This window comes from Strix aluco, chromosome 1 (genome assembly GCF_031877795.1).
Source record: "Strix aluco isolate bStrAlu1 chromosome 1, bStrAlu1.hap1, whole genome shotgun sequence".
Classification (NCBI taxonomy): Eukaryota; Metazoa; Chordata; class Aves; order Strigiformes; family Strigidae; genus Strix; species Strix aluco.
The window spans coordinates 121,187,415-121,208,115 of NC_133931.1; the positions used below are offsets into that span (position 1 = coordinate 121,187,415).

General features: G+C 42.0%; 1 protein-coding gene across 1 annotated transcript in view; it reads left to right on the forward strand.

Moving 5' to 3' along the window:
* LOC141919128 (uncharacterized) overlaps window positions 1-20,701 on the forward strand; it is a 42,146-nt gene that overhangs the window by 20,215 nt on the left and 1,230 nt on the right. The window lies entirely within an intron of this gene.

Consider the following 20,701-nt stretch of genomic DNA (forward strand, 5'->3'; position numbering starts at 1 on the left):
GGGGCGATACAATACCACCTAATTTTTGTGTATCCCTAATTGTGATGCTTAACCCATTCAAATTGAACACTGTAAAGTAAAAATCCCTGCTCTTTCATTTGTCATGTTAAAACACAGACAAGATGGCTTACAGATGTAACTTGCCGGTGACCACCTGTTAAGAAGTGGGAGAAATATTCTTGTGGCAGAACTGTCATTGATTGACTGGCAAAACCTGCAAATGAACTCAGGGAGGAATTCAGGAATTCAGAAACCTCTCAAGCTATGAGTTCTTGCTGGAAGTAGACCAAGTTTTGCTCTCCTGAACTACACATTTCATTTAAGAATGTTTATAATAAGCAAACGGTGACTTTGAGGCAAATACGAGAGCAGAGTGGCAATCTGTGCAAACTGCTCCCGCCTGGCAGAGCAGCCACGCTTCCCTCTGCTGTCCTGCAGATTCCTTTGCTGCCTGGGATTACTCTGGCCTTCCTGATTTGACACTTTCCTTGCTGTTTCTGGGATCATTGCAAACACATTGTAAATGTTCATCTTTTACAACCCAGTTCTTGTAGTACTGCATATGCCTTTAGGATCACTCATGGCCATAATCCTAAAGGTGTTCAGCAGCTCAACAAAATTGGCCCCTACATCATGGGAACTTTTAAAGTCCTGATGGATGCCTACCTTCATGTGCAGACACCTAAAATCCTTTCACAATCTGGTCCTTGTTTTGGCAACTTGCTGCTTCATTCCTCCAGCTGATTGATGACAGTGAAGAAGCAAGATTCAAATCAGTTTTTAAATCTGTGGGCAGCCTGACTGCAGTATCAAAGGATAGTCTTTTTCCACAGGTCCAGCATTTTTTGCATTTAAGATTTTTCTACCTGTTATATTTTGTCTTTTCTTGATCTGTGCGTAGATAAATTTGTTTTCTGTTCCACTGAACAAACAAAAAGAACAACTTGGCTAACTTAGCATCATCCTCAGCGACATGTTCTCTGGCTTCCTCAAGGAGCTGCATGGCACCCCTCGAATCCTTATCAACACCAAGTCAAGGGATGCAATGCAGTAATCTGGATGGATAGGAGAGAGAACGAGCTATCAGCAGAGCTGGTCCAACAAACCAGCAGCATCTCCCACTTCCTCCCCTGATGTGGGAAGCCACACGGCAGCGACTGTGAGAATGGCTGCAAGAACACAACCTACAGCTTCCAGTCAGCAAGAACAGGGGCAAATCATCAGGAGGTAAACACAATTCTTATCAGCTTCAGAAATATATTATTAATAGAGCCTACACTGCAGGTTTGGCTACAAGCACCATTGGGAGATCACACCATAGGGGAGGAAATTATGGGCAAATGGCCACTGCACAGACCCAGTCAGTCTGGACTCACATGCAAATCCAACATGCCAGACTCGCTGCGCCTGTCCTTGGCACAGCCTCTGGCTGCTGGAATGGTGAGTTCAGGCACTTCCACATGGTTCCTCTCAAGGCCTACTGAGGGTTTGTACATTAGCCTTGCAGGTTCAGGCTTCCTTCCTACAGGCAGCACAGCTCTAGGGAAAAGGGGGGCTTCTGAGACATTCTGGTGCCAGCCTCGATTCCTCAGTGCCACGGCTTGTTTGGAACGATCACTGTTCATGCAAAACTGAACACTGCTGTCCTTGGCGGAGACATAAATTGGAAGACATTGTTCAGTTACCAGAGAGCTGTTCCTTCATATTTCATGTTTTCCACACTATCAGATACAGACACGAATTTTCTTCCCAAGGTAACTAGCAAGCAGTGCTATGTCCTCATCCTGTTGTCACAGACCTGTCCAGTTACATCCCACGTGCATGAAACTCCCCCTTTACAAACTTTTGCAGCTAAGCCACAAAATTCCACCTCTGCTGTATCTCTCTTGCAAAACTGGATGGATCTTCTGATGTGTTGATCAGCAACCTGTGGTGTATCAGGTAACAGAGCGAACTGCTCAGCAGGAAGGGGCTGTGCTTGCCGTGGGGCCCATGCTCCAACCTCCAGGTAGTTCACATATCTCCCAGCTGTAGCACATAGCTTCCCTGGCATGGAAACAAACACATCCTATGTCACAAGACTGCATCTCTTGTGGTGTCAGGTCTCATTGTGTCCCACCGCAAAATAAATCTGAAGCACTGTTGGCATAGACGTGAACCTTGAGGTGGGCAGTTTCTTGACTGATATTTCCCTTCTGGTCAAGGTAAGCATGTTGTATGCCACAAGAAGCAGTCACAAGAAAAGGAAAGCAGCGCTTGGGTAAAATGGCAACAGGAATTCAAAGAGGAAGTGGTCAGTATTTGCTTGTAACATTTGCAAAGCTTATTTTCTCTTCATTCCGTAAGTCAGGAAAAACTATTACAGTAGCTAGGAAAGGGAAACAGTTCTTTCTAAGCATGTGAAGCAGACTGTCCACTGGCGAAAGCTGCCTGGCAATTTTGTTCAATGGTGTGTAGAGCCTGTACATTGCACCAGGAGCAAACATTGCAGTACAGGAACCTGTGTAAGGGCCATGTGTTAGCTAAGTCCCATTTAGCTCCTGCTTTGTGTAAGCCCTTGTTTTCTTTAAAAAAAGGTAAATTCCACTGGTGTTTCATTTCCTTTATTACAAATGAGAAGTTTAGTGTTTTGAGGATGTGGCCAACGTCTGATGAAGAATGTTTTGATGATGAGTGCGACCATTAGGGAAATGACAAAGGTAGATAGAAAGAGGGGGGACATGTCTTCCAACAGCAGGTATGGTCTCATGCCCTGCTCCTCACCAGGGAAGTGGGGGATAGAGGGGCTGAACACTCACCAGAAATTGGTTTCGGTGATCTGCCAGGACAGCCTGTCTTTCCTGGCTGATTATGAAGGCCCTTGTAGCTCAGTGTGTAGCCATGCTGGAACAACTTTTGATGGAGCTCCAGCCTGTTCATGGCAAATGAGCTCATGAGAAATGTCAGCTCATGACAAGTATGAGTCTTTAATTTACTTCCTAACTTTGAAGCTATTGGAAAAGACCTTCAAGGGATATTGGCAATTACCAAATTTCTGTTAAGAGTGTTTTACTTCTACAGCAGCATCTTTGAAAAGCAATTGAAAGGAAGAGAGGTTTTTATTCTCTTTGCATGGTCACTTCTGTGCAATGATAATGTTCTTTCCACTTGCATAGTTTCCACCTTTATTTTTTCTTTTCTGTTCTTGTGGTACAAATCTGTGATGGTAAGTATCAAACGTATCTAGGGGAACCTGAGGACACAGGGAATGCCAAATCAATTTCATATTTCACACTGAAGTCCTCCAGCTCTTGCTTGCCAATGTTTTATATCTAGAAACCTGCCAGTTTCCACACTGTAATAATCTCATCATATACCCTAATAAATACTTTTCCCTACTGACCATAAGATAAAACTTTCCTTGCATGAAACTTGGTATACTTTGCCACAGATACAGAAAGAACAAGAAACTTCACAAATTCTCATTTGAAAATTCCTTTTCCTGCTTGTCTGTAAAGATCAAGGACACAAAGGCATAAGAGCCCAACCTCCAGCATTCAGAGGACCCAGGGAAGCTTTTGATGCCAGGAATCCCATGCAGAGGTGGAGCTACTGCCTTTGCAATTACTTTCCATTCCCATAAGGTACTTTCAGGTTTGTCCTATCAGAGACACAAAGTCTCTCTGGCTGCTTCTTCCTAGAGACTGTTCCAGGGAGAATGAATGTTTACAGCTGTTTCAGAGAAGTTTCTAAGTCTGGTGGTGGGAAATGTGGAAAAAACTGCTACCTGTACCACTATCATCAGGTGGTCACACCCAACTGGGCATCCAGCCTTGAGCTTTGGCATACAGTAGAGGACCACAGAGGAAAGTTGCAGAGAAAGACCTTGTTATAGTTGACGCCAGAACCACTCAGTTTTGTTTGTGGTGGCAGAGAGGACTCTCAGGCTCACTATCTGGAAGGCAGGACAATCTCAGTGGGAGAGGTCCAAGCAAAAGCTCTACATGTCTGAAGCAAGCCCTGGGAGAATTTGTGATGACTCAGCCCAAGAGAACAATCACTAAAAGCTCTGTTTATGTGCCTGAGTTTATGGGCACCTGAGCATCATTTGTATCCAAACTTGTTACCACATCACTTGTTACCACACTCATCCACAGACGCAGCCACCTTGCTGAACTGAGCAGATCCATGTCTTCTTCCTGCCTAAGATAGCAGCAACCATGTCCACTTCCATTTCAAAATGCATCAGGCATACCTTCTACTGTCTGCATAACAGCCTGGAGGTTAGGGCTCTTGGTCTGGAAATAAGAGATCACTTTAATTCCCTTCTCAGATGAAAAAAAATTAAATCAATAGTTCCAATGAACGTAAGTTAGTAGGCTACAAAATTATGTGGGAAGGGAACAAAGTCCATCTCTCTTGTTGAAACTAGGTCAGTGCAAGTCTGAGAGTGACATGGCTAGAAGGAGATGAAACATACTGGAGCCAGAGTCTGTAGTATGCAAATTAGGCAGTTAGCTGGGAGTGTAATCTCAAGGCAAAAGAGGTATGGGAACTAGTCCCATAAAAATATATAAGGTCTTTGGTGACCAGAGTTCACAACCTCTGATCTAAAAGTTCATTTTTCACTGACCATGTCCCCCTCCTGTTTGTGGGCTCTGCAGCTGCAGTACTGCAACATGTCAAGTTCTCGCAGCCCATCATAACTCAGTTTCAAGAACTGTTAATCTAAATTTTCAGGTTGCTAAAAGCCAAGGCTGAGGCCAGACGTAAAATGAGCAAATAGGTCATGTTCGTCTTCATTTGCAACTCTCAAATCTTAACAATAAAATGCCTGAGAACTTGTCTCCAGAAAGACTGCAATTAAGGGTGAAAAATCAAAATGGCTTGTTATGGGGAAAATACTTTTAACCTCCTTCATGGATAACTGGATGGTGTATTTCTTGTAAAAAACATACTTTCTCAGTGAGAAATTCTCTCCCAATCTGTACCTTCACGGCTGCAGCATTCTTGAGCTGCTCCGTTAGTTCTCAATCATGTGCTGATGAGTATGGAAAAGAGAAAAGGAGGGAACGTCAGGCTTTCGTCTTTTTTAGTCCCTGTCTGGCCTCATAGAACTATGAGCCCTGTCAGACCTTATCCTTCCTGGGAGCCTCAGGGCACTTCTGAAAGACTTTACAATCCTCTGAACTTCTGCATTCATCTGTGCTTTATTTTCTTTTAAAAATGACAAGTGGGAAATGAGTTGTCCTCCTGTTCTGATCTCCTCCTGCCTGTTGTTTCTGAGGGAGGAAGCCCCTTTTCAGAGAGGTGCAAAGTGCTAGCTCCACAATTCCCACTGCCTCTAATGGAGTGGAAGGGCTGAGATCCAGGCAACTCTTTCAACACGCAGGATGCTCTCTGTGAGGCTGTATAATGCAACATTCACTACTCATACTGCTCAGAACAGCAGGTCTGCTTTTCAAACACAGGCTTCTGAAGTATGAGGTATACAGGTAATGTAGTACTAACACTGCCTGCCTGTTATTTGCTCTGAAATTCTCAATTGCAGTTAGCATGTGTCTTGAAAAACTCATTTTAGCTGATACTGAGGTGTCAGATAAGGGACATGTTGCTCTGGCACTGTGACTCAGACGCTCATTTATTCTTCATCTATGGCAGTGGGAGCACAGACATTGAAAGCTGTATCTGTGACAGCTCCCTTATTGAAGTACCAGGGTTATTGTACTGCCTGTAAAGTCATAGGAAAGAAACTCTCCAGGCTTCTTTTTCTTTTTTTTTCTTTCCAAGTACAGACATGTTTGAACCAAGACATTTCTGCTTCTTGTAGCTGCCAGTTCCTAAGCATAAGATTCAATGTTTTCCTTGTACTTGCTATAAAATGCCTAATCAAAGCCTTCCCTGCTCTGTTATAGCTTTTTCATTATTTATTGTGGTAAAAGTATGAATTACTGAACTTCAGCCTTGGCAGATAAGTGAAATGTGAATGAACTTTCAGCTCTTTGGTTTCAGGAGGTGAGTAAATCTCTGGTGGAGTTTGCACACATGGTTGGAATAGTTCCCCTCGTTTACACTGGCACAGCTCCACCAACTGCTGCTGCACTGCCCCGATTCACACTTCCAGCAGCAGGGAGTTAGAAACTCAGGGGCCTGAGACAGCTGTAACTTTTTCATATTGCTTGTTTAGTTTACCTTTTAAAACAAAAAATTTAAAATCATACATAAAGAAAAAAAGGATTTTTCTCATCTGGGATATTAAGGGGTCTTGACCAGAGAGGGAGACAGAGGAGCTGTAAGTGATGTACCGCGGCTGACCCTGGAAGAAGGAGAGATTAAATAACAGTATAAATATCCATTGGCTCTTGAACGAAGTCACACACAGCATTTCTCGTATATAATTCTTTTACATAATACCCTGGCAATAAGGAGCTCCTTTTTAGCTTGGTTTCCCTAGGAAATGTAGCATGTATGTTCACAGTGTCTGCCCCTCACATCTCTTCCTCAGCCTTCCTCCTGCCACCCACCATTTGTCCACTTACTGGCATGTGACAGAGCAAGTGCAAAAGTGAAACCTGGTAGTTGTATACGGGAGAGATGAATGCCCAGCCTCCCCAGCAGGCAAAGACAACTGCACCTGCTAGAGAGGGGGCTCCGGCCAGCTGGAGCTGGGCAGGAGCGGTGGCTCTGCTCTGCCAGAGGGGACCCCCAGGCACCTGGGGATGCCGTGAGAAGGAGCGATGGCACCAGGATGCAGGAAGGAACTGGGAGGGTAAGCGGGACGTGGGAGAGAGATCCGTAGGAAACTGGCCTCCATGAGCTTCACTGCACACAGCAGTTGAGCCTGACACGAGACAGGCACTAAACTAAATAAAGTCCTTTAAAGAAGCAGATGTGTTCTTTCCAAAGTATCTGCTGGTGAAATAAATTAAGCCAGTTAAATTAAGCTTCCATGTCAGCATCCAGCAGTACAGCTCAGTCTGATTTACCAGTCTGCTTAACAGCAGTAGGCAATGTAAAACTAGCATTTTATAATTTAGGATGGTTGATTTTAGTGTCATTTGAGATACTGTACACTGATCTCTGCTTTTAGAAAACAGGGAACATGAAGGTGTCTGCTCGCCTTTGGAAGAGGAAATAAATATTAACTTATCTGCACAATGTGTGAGCGGATCTAGCCCTGTTGCAGGAAACTCATTAATCTCACATGGAAAATAAATAAACCAGGAGAGAAAAGGATGGGTGGGATTTTAACTTCCTCTGTTTCCGCAAATAGTTATTTTATATGAACAAGTGCATGCCAAAGGTTTTTAAGAGGAAAATTACTGCAAAGGACAAATAAGTTTGTTGAATCTTTTAAAAGCTTTTCAGTGGAGGGATAATTTAGGGTGGTGTTGAGAAAACTCACCTGTTAACTGCTGCCTGATAATTCCCACTATTAGACCACATTTTCCATTGCTGATGCCGTTGTCAGACTTGAGCCACCAGGACTCACATTTTCCATAGCAGGTGTCTGCCTAAGGCTGTATACATGGGAAGCATGTGTGCATCAAGAATTGCCTCAGACTGAGCGTGTATAAAAATTTCAGCCAAAATGGTTTTGCTCTTCAACAAGTGTAAGAAAAATGTGCTGTTTCCCTCACATTAAAAAGAATGGCAACCCCTTCTTTAGAGAGTCCCAAAGGCCCCATACTTTGGAGGAAAAACATGAAATTTGGCAGGAGGAGTGCTTTAGCCACTCTGGAAATCCACCTCAGGCTGGTTGAATTACAGGCATGAGCAAGATCAGTTTGGTCTTGATAGAGCTTCACAGCTTGGTGTTTCAAAGATCCTGCCTTCAGTGATTCTGTGCTAGTCCAGGGCTGACCAAGGCATTTCTTCAGCTGTTTTCTCCTCTTCTCCTTTGGACCTGCTACTGGTCTAGGGCAACCCAGAAGAAATGGTCATCTAAGGAGGGGGCAGGCTGGAGAGGAAGAGGTGTCTGGATAGAGACGATAGGACAAGGGAGGAAGGTTGAGACAAGAAGATGGTGATACAGCAGAGCTGGTGCAAGACAGGGATGGAGCAAAAGAGACCCAGGATGGGAGAAAGTGATCAGAGGATCTGTGGCTGCTATACCCACAGTCAATGACCAACACATGTGCCACAAGATAAGACAGTGGCAGTTTTGTTTGCAGATGGTGAAAATGTAGATGATCACTGACAGTGCATTCAGAATTACACCATTTTGAGAGTGGCAGAAAGTATAGTTCAAGCTCATTTTCAGCTATGGAAAGTTTGGACTTTCAAGGTATAGGCTTGAAATATAAAAAATGAGAAGAATTAGGAAAGTGGTGATTTGCCCTTTTCTTCCATAAAAATATGACTCTGTAACTGAAAACAGGCACTACTGGTGTTCTTGCTCTTTCTTCACAGATGGGAGATATTGTTGCTCAATGCCTTGAAAATTCAAATACTCAGATGCCTTTATATGGCTTTAAATGTTGGCCTTTCCCAAAGACAGACATCTGTGACCAGAGTAGCCAGCACTTCCACAATCATCCATGTATTAGTCAATACCTTTCCAGCATTCTAGATCTGCTCTCACATCATTTGCAAAATTAGAAACTGAGGAGAAACACAGTGCGCACTGAGTGACTACCAGTTCTCTCTCTGAGCCCAGCGGTTTATTCTCTGATCGCTAAAGCAGCTTACAACTGAATAATTTGTATGGCATTCACCAAGCCTACCCTGCCAGGATGCATCTCTTTCTTCAGATTAATCCATAATCTTTGGCAGTCTGGAACTGTTGATAGTAGCAATTTCTAACAGCAAAATATCACTATAAGTAGTCTTCTTTCAGATTTTATGACATCTAGACCATTATGTCCCAAGGACACCAAAAGCCACTTGTCACAATCCAGAGTTATATTTCTATAGAGATGTAAAGCTTAGAAAAGCAAGCAGTTTTAGAATATTTATGAGAAATTAAGAACTTTTCATTTAAGGTAAGAATTAAATTAGTGAGATGCCAATTTATGGTCATAGGACAGATGTGCCACTAATTCAGACAAATGTGTTCCTGATAAGAATACCGGCTGGAAAAGCAAATGAGAGCAAGTGTAAAAGAGACACAGCCAGCCTTAGGAGAGTGCAGGAACATCTGCAATCAAATTAAAATAGCAAATATCATATGACGACAGGACAGCTTTTTTACAGTACATATTTAGGAGAGCAGGCATGGGGTAGTTGAATTGCTGGTTTGGATGGCAAATACATGACATTCAAATCTGATTCCATAAACTTCTGGTGGGTAAGTTGGGAGGCCGGAATGAAATTTCAGCAATGCCACTTGGGAAACACTGGAACAGCACAGGACCAAAAGGAGGGCACGCATGTCATATTTAATGGTCCATCTCTGCTTTCATATCGGACAAAGAAATGGCCATAGTACAACACTCTCTACACCAAGGATCTGCACTGTGATTCCCCCATTTTCCATCCATGCAAAATTCTGATGGAAGCTTTTATGATGGTGTGGGTGCTGACAGACATTGCTCTCCTGAACAGATTCTCTGACATCTAATAATAGCTGAACTCTTGCAGTTTTTTGGTGTGGGGTCGCCAATTGTAATTTCTTTCCTCTATCAGCCACCTGCTTCCACAAAATTGAATTTACCTCCGAGTAAATTCAAACTTATCTTTGAGACCTGTGTCAACTCTGATCAAAACTTGCTAACAAATCCAAGAATTATTGGGAAGACACAGACATCTAAGCCTTGATTCTTTAGAAACTAAACAATGAGAAAAGAAACTAGAAAGGGAAAAGGAAAGAAAATAGACACTAGAAAATCTTATAATATTTTGTATGTTCTGAGAAACTGAACTGGGTTAACCCAAGCATATCAAAGGCCAGAAGTCATTAGGACACCTTCAGAAGCCTCTGCAAAAGCCTCCTCCTCCACTTGGCTATTTTGAAACACAGTGGAGGTTCTGCAGTTGTGCAGTGCAGCCATTTCACATACTCCTGTGCTCTGCAATAATCTTCTGCATGCTGATGGGAATGGAACTGCAAGAGGTAGTTTTGAAGTCCGGAGTAATGTAACAAGTAAATCCTAGCTGCAATGGATCCTCTGTCTGACAACCCTATGTCTCAGCAATTTGTAGCTGTTTCTGACACCAGTGGATCACTACTAGCTTCTACTTTGATGAACACTACCTACCCAAAATACCACACCAACAAAGTCACATGCTTGGATTTTGCAAAACTGTTTGCAAAAAGGAGTCTTCTCCTTAATACCTGAATATGCATCATGAGCATGTAATATTATCTGCATGTAGTTTAAATTAAGTGATATGATTTTGTTGTACCAACTGTTTTGGGGTGGAGGAAGGGATTAAAAAAAGTTACTTAACCAGTTAAATATGACTACATTGGAATTAAGTTTTCTGCCTTTAATTTAGAAGTTAAAAAATGAACTGAAATGAACTATAAGTTTTTGATCTCTATCTTGAGGATCTCTGTGAACAATACATGATAGATGTACAGTGCTGAGACCCACAACAGAAGAACTGGAACTTTTACTCAGGGGTGCATAACTCTTTGATTTACGCATAAACGTTCCCTTATTTATTAAAAGTTGGCCGGGGGAAATCAAGAATTCTGGAGAAGTTATTTCTGATCACGTTGATATATGTCTGAAGAAGAAACTACTATTCCCAAAACAAAAATGGGTAATTAAAAGTTATGCTTTGTGACTCCAGAATTTGAAAAAAAAAAAAAATCACATGGCATCTAATTAATGTCTATATGATTACTTTCATGTCTTTTCTCAGGGGTAAGATATTTATAGCCACATACAAAAACAAGAAAAGGGCCTAAGGGAACACAAACAAAACCCCACCACTCAGCACCTTAACTGCAGCATCTGCAAGCCAGAAATCATGGAATACTTGATGAAGTGCTTAAGGCTAGGAAGGCTGATAATGAGATTTCTTTTAAGTTTACAGTGCTGTACATTAAAGAGACACTGCCAAACTGATTCTGAAAGGAAAAACATTACATAGCACACACAAGCTGTTTTTGTTTTTATAGAAGAGTCTTTTTCATCAGCCTTTGCTGGTGTCTAGGAAAACAAACAGGTTTAGCAAGCAGCATACTTGGTCCACAAGTTTTCCCTCAATATTTTTGCATTTTATTTGTCTACTTTGTAACACTTCAGTTCTGATGCTGAGTCTGGCAAGTGCCCCAGAAAGTGGTTCTGAACTGCCATCCAATCAGTGCAAAAAGCAGGAGCTCCCCAAGATAGTACCTTAAGCAGAACGTACTAAAGGCCATCTGCACACAGTGACACTGACTGTAAGCAAAACGCTGTCACATGTACTGCATAACCAACCTGGAATCAGACACTTCCACCTCTCTCCCTGGTCTGTTCAGTGATAGAAACCGCCACATAGTTGCTGCAAGATCAGATCTGGCGTCTCCAGAATTACATGTGAATTATGTTTAATGCTGTTTATGTGAGCTATATTTATGAAGAAAAGTCTAGTCGACTTTAAGTCTACCTTTCAATCCTTTTTTATAAAACCAAATAATATTTTACTGGTGCAGAAGCCTTATATAGAGGGACTATAACCTTACTTCTAAAACAGCCTACGTGCAGTCTTACACTTATTGCAACATAGCTGCTCCCAGGCATTTCTTTGAAAAAATGTCCTTTAACCCTTTCTGTTGGGCTTTCCTATTCTAAATGGAAGTGAAGTGGCAATGTTGGCATGTCCCAGCTGCCTGCACAGACTAGTCTAAATTAACATTCTTGTTTTTCCTATCTCCTGTAATTTGTTCTCAGCCCCCTCTGTGATGAGAAAGAATGTGAGCTGATAAAACAGGTAGAGCACACAAACAGATCTGTATTCAGAAAAAAATACATTCAAACCATATTAATGTTTCACAGTCAATCATTAAAATTTGGCAAAGCTAATTCTGTAATTTTAACTTTTAGCATAGTTTTTACTTACAACATTGCATATTGGTTTTTCAGTCCTGCTGTGGGTATGAATCAGTTTCTGAACGAAAAGTGTCTGTTTTCTGCCAGACCCTTGTTCCCATTGTTGCTGAAACTGGAAAATGAACTGTGAATGACAGAGACTACTGCATGAAGAAACAGGATTACTTTACAATTAAGATAGCAGAACACTGTCCCTGGAGGACTGGAGTCTGCTCTGCTTCTGCTAGAGAGTTCCAGCAGAGGAGTTCTTATTGTGTTAGTCTTTAATTTCATATCCCTCATTTTGGGTGCTGACTTGATAACCTAAGATTTGATTTGCCAGACACACTCAGACAGATAGCCATACCTAAGGATGCAGAAACTGTGCTTTGAACGTACAAAGTGATATATGGCACTAGGTACCACCAGGAAAAAAGATATCTTAAGAATCACAAGCTGAAATTAGGGGATACTTTTAATCTAACTTAATATGCAGGTTTGACAATGTAATGCTGTAATTTCTAGAGAAACTGGAGAAGAAACATTAGCACTGTCTGTCCACCTCCACACCCATCTGATGCTGCAGGACCGGATGTCCATGATATGTCAAAAAGCTATGAAGGCAAAGGTGACACTTTAATAGCACTGCCCAACACTCTCCTGAGCTGCAGCCACCTGTGCCTAGAGCTGACTCTCCTGGCAGGACAGGCACCATCCCTAGCATGCCCTGATAAGGTCTTGTGAGTGACACTTTGTCAGATTTCCTGCTGGAACAAAACATCACCACCATTGCAATTGCTAAGTATGTTAAAAAGGACTGTCAAGGGAATGAGAAAAGTGTAGCTGACTTCAGCTCAGAGTAACCCCTGTCACCACCTGACATACTAGTCCACTGATGAGGTCTTCAGTCATCCTTCCTCAAGGAATATCAATGGCAACTGAGGTGTCACTCTGCAGTAAACATTTCCATGGGGCTGTGGGCCACACCTGGAGCTCTAGAAGAGTGATTCCCACAACACTCTGTGCTAGCACCAGCCTTATTGAATGTATTTGTTCATGGTCTACAAAACACCACATATAAGAGACTCTTAAATGCTGATGGTACCTGGTTGATCTTAAATGACAGTAGACTGAGTCAACCCAAACAGTGACATGTTGCTGCAGAGACGAATGAAGACCAGCATCAGGTATGCCAAAGGCTGTGTGGCTTAACAACCTTCTGCACACAGGAAACCTGGAGACAGCTGGAGTTTTTGTTAAACACAATCCAGAGTAAGAGGATCAGCCTAGCTTGAGCACTCACAGTCATGGCCATATGCATTGGTCAGAGGAGGAAGATCAGGAACTATTTCCAAAATAAGCACAAGAGTCTACAATAATCATTGTCTGCTACTCATCTGATGAGTGCTACATCCCGTGATATATTTCATCGGGAGCAGATTTCACCATTTTTATCTTGTCATGATTATTATTATTGGTAGATCAAAATCAGTAAAAGCCATATTATTACCCAAGATAGCCAAAACCTCTCCACCTAATATCTGGCATCAGAATGCAGCCAAGAGCCTGACCACCAAGTTGTGGCAAATGAAGAGCAAATAAAAATCACACTGAAAGATCTAGAGGATCCACCCTGGAAAAGATGCACACGTAGCAGGTGACTTCATTGACTCACCATGTCAGCAACAATGTCACTTCCAGGAACTCTTGCCATCAGCAAACCTTGCCACCGTGGGCTCCCACATCCCTGCTAAAGCCGGTCGAGCGGGCACAGCATGGTCCCCTGTGCAGTCTGACAGTGATGGGAGGAGGTGCAGCAGCCAGCCCAGAATGCGAGTGGTGTGAGGGTGGATCCTGTGTTCAGGCTGGGCAGCTGCTCATGTCCTGGCCTCGCTCTTGTCTTCTCAGAGTGTACACTTACAGGCCTTTGTCAATAAGAAGATAATTTGGCTACTTTTTGTTTTGTTGCAACTGTTGCCTTATTTGTTTTGTTCACCAACGGTCATTAAAAACAATCCCTCATATTCAAACTACCAGCTGAGCCTACACTCCACATCTCCTAGCCCACGTAATCTGAACTCTCTCCTGGGTCTTTTGCCTGGCTCTCTCCCATCTGGGACTGCTCACTCCATCCACTTGCCAGCGCTACCCACCTCCGCTGGTTTCTAGTGCCCGTCTCTTTCCTCAGTACGCCTTCCCTCTCCATCCCAACTTCTCCATCAGTTTCTTTTTCTTGTGCCTCAGTTTCTTGGGCAATTTGTTTCCTCCACCCTACGTTCACCTCTGCCATCCCTTTAGCCTACAACCCTAATATTCTTGTTCTGGATATCTTCAGCCTCTGCCAGTTGTCATTTCCTTTGGTGGATTCAAAACAGTATTCCTGTCCTGCCAATCCTGAATATCTGCCTTCTCTGCAAGTCCCAGTTTTCACCCCACATGCTTCTACTTCCAGTACAGCCTGCTGGTTCTCCACAGCAAGGCCTTAGATCTGGCTCTTGCTCTGCCTGCCTCTGAATCAGATAGCTTCTTCCTTCACATTGCCTAGATGCCAGCAGAGAGGTCACCGAAAGTGCAGGAAAGTGTCCCTGCTCTCCATTCGTTGCTTGGCTCCAGCTCAGCGTGTAGCAGCTGGAAACAACCATTATTGGGAAATTCTGTCTCCATCGTGTAATCCTGGGCTGCAGCATGTGTAACGGCTTTGTAGAGAGAGTGCATGTCCAGGCTAGGAGCTGAGAGGGGCTGGAGAGCCTTATTTGAACTGTGGATGCACAAACAACAGGACTGTAACTGTGAGAGGCACAAGCTTGCTCTGGGACAGTCTTAACCCTTAAGCAGTAGCAAGTGTCTCCATAAACTGAGATTTAAAATACCCTAAAATTTGGCCAAATTAGAGTAGATTTTCTTTAGTGCAGCAAAAAGCATCTGACAAAGGCCTCCTCACTCAATTTCAAAGCAAACTTTCTCCATAAAAAGTTGGATTTTTTCATATTGAAAAAGAATATACACTTCCTACATTTCATTTCAGTAGTGACTAAACACTTCAGCTGATATTTTCTCCAGGCAAGAAATGATGCAGACAATCAGTATAGACTTTTCCAGTCTGAATCAGTGTGGCCTGGCACAAACACTCGAAAATTGGTTCTTGCGTCGGAAATGTCAAACCCTGCGTAACAGACCGTGTGGGCTCTTTAAAAACGTGGCAGGGCTGCTCACCCTACCTTGTGCATGTGTTGGGAATCAGCTGAAGGGCTGATTCCCAGCAAGCAGATTTAAATAGGTTTCCAGCTTAGGAAGAGAAATGGATGTTTGTCTCTTAGGGGAGCTGTTCCTTTCTCCCACCCCTCCCTTATATGTACACATACATGCCCAAAAAAAGAGCAAAGTGGGGATAAAGGTACTCATCAGACAGAAAAGACCATTCCTCTATACAGACACTGGCACTTTCGGCAGACCTGAACAGTACTAGAGTTTAAGTGAGTTTAAAATAAAAGACTGATAATGAGATTTTGCACTAGATTGTCTAGCTTGTGCTGGCAGGCAGCAAGCACAGCCAGCCTGCTTACAATTCACTCTAGATGAGTTAATTGAAAATAGAAACTGAAGAACCACACCGTGTTATCCAGCCTAGAGAGGTAAAAATGTTGACTTGGAAAGACCACCACTCACAGACAAAAGGACAGAACTGAGTTGCAGCCACTTGCCTTTCTCCCGGTCATGTTAAGAAGGCACTAATCTTCCACTTGCAGAAAGAGTAGAGCTCCTAATTCAGCCGTCTCCAGAGCTGGCACAAGAGGAGTGTGAGGAAGGAAGAGTATGGCATTTACCAGCTCTGGCCAGACTTACGGTCCCTATTGCTACTGATCCTGAGTGGCTCATAGTGCTGTTGAGTCTAAATCGCCTTTCACAGGTAAGAGCTTGTGCTCGAGCACAGAGGAAGAGTTCGGGGAAGTCTGAGAGGCAACAACTACTTCACCTGGGAAGGAAGAACATGTTTTCCAGTGGATTTATGTAGAAGACACCCGTGATCCACTTTTCTGGATGTGAGCTCTGCTGCAGCCTGAGCTCAAAACATCTCTGCTTGTACTGAGAAACAGGTAAATCTGAGACTATCACACTACTGCCTGCAAGGCATTTGCCTGTGCTTGAGTCATCCAGATCCAATGAATGAGCACAGGAGCTTGTGCTAAGGCATCTGGCACATATCAGGAAGCTCTAAAGCTGGTACTGTTGTGGTCTTTTGGTACAGACTAAATGCAACACAGCTGGGTGCAACCCTGATTTTAATGGTAGGCTTGACCACACCTTGATAGGTGTAAGAGAAAGGTGTAGACCTTGCTAGTTTTTGGAGGAAATTTTATATTAATTTCTGGTCTTCCCTGATACCTGGAGGAGTACATGGTGCTCAGTTCCTAGTAAATGTTATTTTAATGATAGAGAATGAGTATGCTTAATAACAACTGATAACAGCTGGACTGATAATGAGCATCTCATCAGTAATAGGTGCTCATTTTTCAGCCTAGAAAGATCCTGTCTACTACTCACTAAATGCACAAGTGCTGGTGGTGCTTCTTGGGCATTATGGCTGCTGTAACATAGTTTAATTAGGGAGACATTCACAGGACTGGTATCTTTTGCCTGTTCTGGACTGCCATCTCCCCAGTTCTGATATTCTTTTGCAGCCACATACATAACAACATTTGTGAATTGGGACGGCCAGGTTAGCTCCAAAGAAAACCTCTTTTCTCTGAACAGACTGTTTGCTAGAGGCACTCAGCATGAGTTACCCCATTTTCCTGTTAGCATAGTATCACTGATTTATTAGAGAAGTTTTAAACTCAGAATATGCCACAAGTGTATGCCAGTTTGTGAAAAAGTACATGTCTTCCTCTTCTTTATTAGATTATGTGCTTTTGAGAGATTACAGTTGTATATTTCCTGTTAATCTTGGTGTCCTGTCTGTACCTGAGCAGTTGCCTCTTTTCTAACACATTCCCTAAAGGTTAGACCCAGTACTGTCAACAGTACATGGTGATAATTTAAGACAATACCAAAGGACTATCTGTTTTCCATTCTATAGCCATGCACTGCCCAAAGGGAAAGGAGCAGCCAGTTGCGCTCTTTGCCTTAGCTCTGGTTTGCACAGGTGCAGTCTGCCTCCCAACTGCAAGGGGGGATTACACAGGGTTTAGCAGAGAAAATGTAGGGAAATGAGATCAGGCAGTCAGGTAGCAAATTCAAATGAAATGATAGCTGCTAATCCAACCAAATTCTACTCTTCTTCATACTTCTGTCTGCCATTCAAAAGCACATGTGTGACTGGTGGATCATACTCCCTAGCTTCTGACTGATCTCTGAGCTCAGAGTTCTCCTTAGTCTGTGAGTGGAAGACTAAAATGCACGTGCAGGATCACACTCACAAAACAGCATATTCTTGGCTTGCAGCCACATCCAAATTCATTAATAATAGTTTTCTGTAACTGTCAGGAAAGATAAAGTAAGCAGTGACATTTTAACTATCTCATGATGCAAACAGTTAACCCTCCTAGGAGTTCACCAAAATAAAGTGGAAGCCTAATTAGGCATGATACATCCTAAATTTCACATTCATTATGGTTTTAATTCTTTCACAACTCCTCCACAAATCCTGAAGTTGTTTTATAAGAGACTTCAACATCAGCATTTAACTCATAAGTACCTTCGTTTAGAAGCATTGCAGACATTCATTTTTTTGTTCTTAGTTTCAACTGTATGAGTTTTTCTCCTCTCCAAGCACTGTATTAAAATATGAGTATTAAGGAGTATGAAGGATATGTCTGCTTTTGGTTCAGTGCAGTTTGGTGGCGGTAGGTGGCTTAGTTAAGCAAATCCAAACCATTAAACAAGATTAAGTAAGATAGTAGGTGTGCCAGGGATCAGGAGGCGGCAGCAAAACTGAGATGTTTGATTTCTGCATGTCAATAATGGTAGTGTTTTAACTGCAAGACAGAATTAATAAATCATTAACATGTGAGATTCTAGTATGAAAACCAAGGCACTGATTATACAATGAGGAATTTTATGAAAAACTGTTGAATTATATGGGTTGGAGAACTGCCACCATTAAACCTGAAATAGCATTCATAATTAATATAATTAACTTTTCAGATCAGGAAGACTCCAAGTCAGAGAAGGCTCTGACAGAACTTCTCAAGTTGGATGGAGTAGCATCAATGGATATATTGCAAAGTTCAGCAAATTGGACTATAGCCTGGTGATTGGACAAGTTTATGTATCAGTAGCATGAAATTGGATGAAAGAACATAAAACCTACAGAACGGCTTATCTGGTATGGTTTGGAAGCAAGATCATGAGGAAGACATCCTAGAAAGAATTCAAAGTAAAACAGAATTTGAAATATAAATCTAACAGGTAAATTGTTGTGAGACAAATTGTTGTATTTCTGCTCAATCGACTTTATTTAGTTTTTAATTTGTAAGTAAGTGAGAAGCTGATGTTATGAATGGCAGAAGGGATATCAATGTGGTTTGCAGTAAGGAAGACTGTAATACTGAGCAAGAAGAATGAGACATATTTGGTGAAGGGACAAAACTGAGCTTGGTTATTTATCAGAACTGTATGAATATTCAAAATAGCTTATGCACAGCAAAAATAGCCATGGCAAGCTCATTGAGCATGTAGAAGAATAAAAAAGGTGAGACCTGAGATGTCTGCCTATATCATGTGTGTACCTTTATGATAGCTGGATTTTGAGGAGAAATTCTCATATACCAGAAAATCGTAAAGGTGGCCTCACAGTAAAATACTGAGAACTCTATAGACAGCAAAAGTTTACAAGTTGAAGGGAAGAAGCCTGATATATGTTGAGATTTTTATAAACATAATGAAAGCAGAAAGTTAAAATTACCTTGAGTGCAGCTAGAAAAATTCAGAAATTGCTAAGGGGGACTCACAGAGAGATTGCTCATGAACATCAAAATATCATAAGCCCTGTTTCCTCAGGAAAACAACCTAAACCCACAAAAAATAATGTTTAACATATTTTAATATTTATTCATATTAATGTATTCAAGCTCCGTGTGCCCTACACAAACATGACAGATTTCTACCACATCAGTCAGAAATCTGGAGTCTCTAGAGCACTCCTTTGCTGTAACAAACTAGGATTTTACTACAGGTTGCATCTCTAATTGGAAGACCAGGCATATAATGTGTACACATGAATGTGCATGTTCTTTCCATGAAATCATTTGCATAATTAATTTACTGTACCTAGATATACTTCAGAATTTTGCTGAACAACACATTTCAGAAGGTTTTGCAATTATAATAGGAAAAAGTGAGAAAACAAGATAAATATGCTTTTAATAAATGAATCTATTTCTACATATTTTCCAGTATCCTCAGTTTGCAATGACTGAAACAGATTTTTTGCTGGTTCCAGTTCCATTCAGCCAATCCTTCCCGCTAGCCACAAGCCTGTCTGCTGGAATATTATGAAGATGAAACAGTAACACAAAAAACCCAGCAAGCATTTACAACACATCAGAAAAAAAAAAGATGTTTACAACTATTTCATTTGCACCAACAATGCTGGAATTTGAGACAGAAAATTGAATAATATTGATTATACTTGTATCAGACTAAAATCAAGGAAATAAAAAACTTGACTGGAAACAGCTGTCAAATATTTTGGGAGCCATTCAAATACATGTGTTTAAAAAAACCCCCACCCTGTTCTCTAGGAAATTTTCTAAACAAGCAAGTCTGGTAAACTCTTCTGTAAATGTAACGTGATACAAGCTGTGTGCCAAAATCCGGAGGACACAGCTCGAATGCTCTGAACAGAGTGGGAGACACCTGAGATGGCTCTGTTAAATTATGCAAGAATCTCAGCTATGCACAGCGAAAGTGTCAGAGTCAGGAGGTGAAGAACACCAAAGCAGTCTCAACACACACACAGAGCTAAACATATTTAAGGCAGGAGTTCTCAAATCATCCCACATTTTGAAGAGAAACTGGCTCAGTTTTGCTTCCCATTAATGATCATATAACATCTTTGTGCCAGATACAGCAATTGCCTGCATGGAAAAATAATTTTAGGAAAGTATTTAATATGTTTTAGCTGCCTTGTAACAACAACTTAGCAACTGAAGAGAGACGTGCCAACACCATGTGATCGGTTAGATCTTCAGAGGCAACCAGGAAGATTCTGTGGGCCTACAGTGATCTGCAGATGTGGTACCACCTGAGATGTCTTTCTACTGCTGCATTGCCCTGAGAGAGATGCAGGATGCTACTTCTGCAGATTTCCACCCATGTCAGCAAAACAGAAGAAAATCCCCCAGCCATATCAGTCATGTCTAAAGTGTTGTGGGGACTTGCATGTCACAACAGCTTAAGTGTCTTATTTCTTCCTCTCCTCCACAAGAGAAACCCCTGGGAGGAAATTAATGGTAGAAGGGCATCTAACCTGCCTAAATTTAACCCTGCAGCTATCTGTTGCTAGTCTGGCTCTTCGACTCTCAGATTTGGACTAGTTTAATGGTGTTGGGATGCTTAGTTCTTCTTAACTAAAGTCATGCTGGAGTATGTCCTCTGGAGATGATTGTCTCCCTTGGGTTTGGAAAAAGCACTGACCTGTGGAGAGCTCTTTGGTCTCTCCTTAGTTTTATCTCATTTGCTATCACATAGGAGCATTCAGCTTACAGAAGTTGCTTTGTTTTGGGTTTGTGCAGAATACGCCCTTTTTCAAAACCGAT